Source organism: Octodon degus, unplaced genomic scaffold (genome assembly GCF_000260255.1).
Source record: "Octodon degus isolate 3935 unplaced genomic scaffold, OctDeg1.0 scaffold00049, whole genome shotgun sequence".
NCBI lineage: Eukaryota > Metazoa > Chordata > Mammalia > Rodentia > Octodontidae > Octodon > Octodon degus.
In genome coordinates, this window is record NW_004524625.1 from 2,771,209 (window position 1) to 2,774,170 (window position 2,962).

A 2,962-nucleotide genomic window follows, 5' to 3' on the forward strand; every position below is an offset into this window, starting at 1 on the left:
CTTATTTTACTGAGCCATCTCCCCGGCCCCAGAACATCTTTTTATGTGGATATTTTACATAATGCCCAGTATTTTACATCCAAAGCAAGCTGCTGGCCAGAAAAGCTAAGCAAGTATCCATGTAGATTTGATGGATCATTAGTCTAAGTGAGATTTTGAGTTTAATAATAGTACTTTCCAAATGAGTTAAAATTAATTTGATATTGTTTACTTTGTTTTTGCCCAACATTTTGATTTATCATATCTTACTTTATGTTAAAAAGCAAGTCTGCTCTGAGTATGCTGAGGCCTTCCTGTTATAGGCTGGAATAAACGCTTATTATACTTCGTTAAATATGCCAGATCAAATATATAGTTAAGAATTAGTTATTTTTCTAAGTGTGTAGCAATAGTTTAAAATTGTACTTTTAACAGTTTTTGTCAATATGCTGTTTTTTTCCCTATGAAAAATACCAGGGTGAATTATGAACTACTGCCTATGAGAATTTGCACTTTATGTATTTGTGTGTCAGTTTCTTGTGGTTTTAGTCAAATGAAGTGTTATCAGTAATAAACAGGTCTCTTTATTGGCATGAGTTTCTGTGTAATTTTTATTATCTTAGAAATTGTGTAGCTCATAAAGTTTCAGTTTACTCAAAATGAAAATGTCTTTCAATTGTGCATGATATATCCTATAATGTACTTAGAGTTTAAATAAATATTCTGGCTCAACACTCAGTAAATGTTTCTTGATGGATTTAGCCCACATTCCTTAAGTGGTGGCTGGGAATGTAACTCAGTGGTAAAGCACTTACCCAGCACAGGTGAAGCCCTGGGTTTGACTTCCAGTACTGCAAAGAAAAATATTTTTTCTATAATTTTATTGAGAAACAAATAGCAATGAGACAGTTTCAAGCCAAATTAGTAGAGCAGTTTCAATAATTAACACATTGCATACATTCTTCCTAGTGGTTAATTGCTGTACAAGATGCAGACATGATATCCTATTTACAAACATTATTAGAACAAATCCCTCTATTCATTAAGAGAATGTAACTATATATCTATCCTAACCATTTTGAATACACAGATACAAAATGGACATTCATCTGTATCCCCTTTTTTGTTAAGGTCCATAATTTGAGTATTATAGGTGTATTAACTCAGCAAAATATACCAAAAGAGTCCAGTAGTCCATAATAGTATTGGGTCTTCTGCTTCACTGACAATGCCAGAAATTGTTGACCTGAGTCCCCTACAGCTCAACATAACAGCATGGCTTTACTTCTTCTTATACTTTCTTTTTATACTTTTCTGCTGGATAGTTAAGACCAAGATAACTTATGCAAGAAAAATATTCATTTCAGTCTTATTTTTATTTTTTTCTCCTTCAGTTGACCTAATTTGCTTATTCAAGTTAGCACTAACTCTCACAATAATGTAGGAAAGTGAAAGGTTTGGAAATATCTGAAAGAAGTAGTGATAACTCTTTGATACCATGGTGGTGGCAGGGCGAGATTGTTTTCTCAAGGGTCATTGTGAATGCATTCCTTGTCTCCAGCACCTTTGTGTCCCTTAGTAAGTCTCAAAGGGAAGATCAACGAAAATAGTTTTGCACAAGGTGCTTCTCTCACCTTCTAAACTGAATATTCTGAGAACCATGCCAACCCATCCTTAACTTTTCTCTCTCTTATTGTTCTTTATGCCACAAAACTAAGTGAACAAATAAATGTAAATAGTAGTATCAGTGGCCTACAAAGTGGCAGGGAAGGGTACATGATATGCAAATAAGGCTGACAGAGAATAGGTCTCTGAATGCAGAGTAAAAAGCAAAGGATTCTTGAGAGTTACTAGCTGACATCCAGCCCCATTTCAGTTAACCTCAGGCTAACTGTAGAAAGATGAATGGAAGAGACCAAAAGATATTGATTCCTCTGCTCAGGATAGAAAAAAAAAAAAAAAGAAAAGAAAAGAAAAAGAAAAAGAAAAAAAATGGAGGCATTATTGGATTTAATGAGATTTTTTTCAGTTTTTTACCCCTTCCATTTGTGCATGCTTCCCCCTTATGGGCAAGAAACTCAGAATCTGTCTTCATGTAGGAGCTCAAATTTGGTCCCTACTTGATTCTCTATGGTTAGGTACACCTTAAGAGTCAGAGCAGACTCTATTGAAGCCCACAGAGTGGATTCCTGACATACCCAAGGCATCTTCTTCTCATTATGCTGCTTGCTCTCCTACAATCTAAAGGTGCTATTGAAAATTCATTCAAGATACTTTAGTCTTGCTGCTAGATGGGACCCTCCCTATATCTATACAGAATGCTAAGATCCAGAGAGGAGAAGGGATTTCCCAGAGGTCATGGAGGAGGGTGGTACCTAACTTGATAATAATCCTTAGGTCTCTTTCTCCTTCTGTATACAAATATTGCTAACTCCTAGGATCAGAACAATGAATTAGATGTTAAAATATACCCACAATTCAAGAAGACAAATGAACTATAAGTCAGTTACACATTCTAGATTAAGATGCCTCAGACCCCCATTCCCCATATGACCGCATGAGGCTTTGGTGGGGGGCATCCAGAACAAGCCATAACAACATTCAAGTGCAGATGTTATGTAATGGAAATATGAATCTGGAGCTTGGAAGAAAAATTTGAGCTAGAGATATTAATTTTAAGTTATTGACATACAGAAATATTTAAATGGAAGTTCATATGGAGGAAAGAGTGAGCCTTAAACTTTTAGGCCTCCAATATTTACTGTCTATACCATAATTTTTTTTCTGTTTATCTTTATTCTCTTTTTAATTTCTTATAACTTTTTTTGTTTTTAACAAATTTGACACATTTAAATCTGGTGACCTAAACAACTAATTTGAACATAGCATCATACAATACAACAACCATGGTTGAATACAATGCAACAACCTTTTTTTTTTGGTACCAGGGATCCAACTCAGAAACATTTGCTTGTCAGGCAGA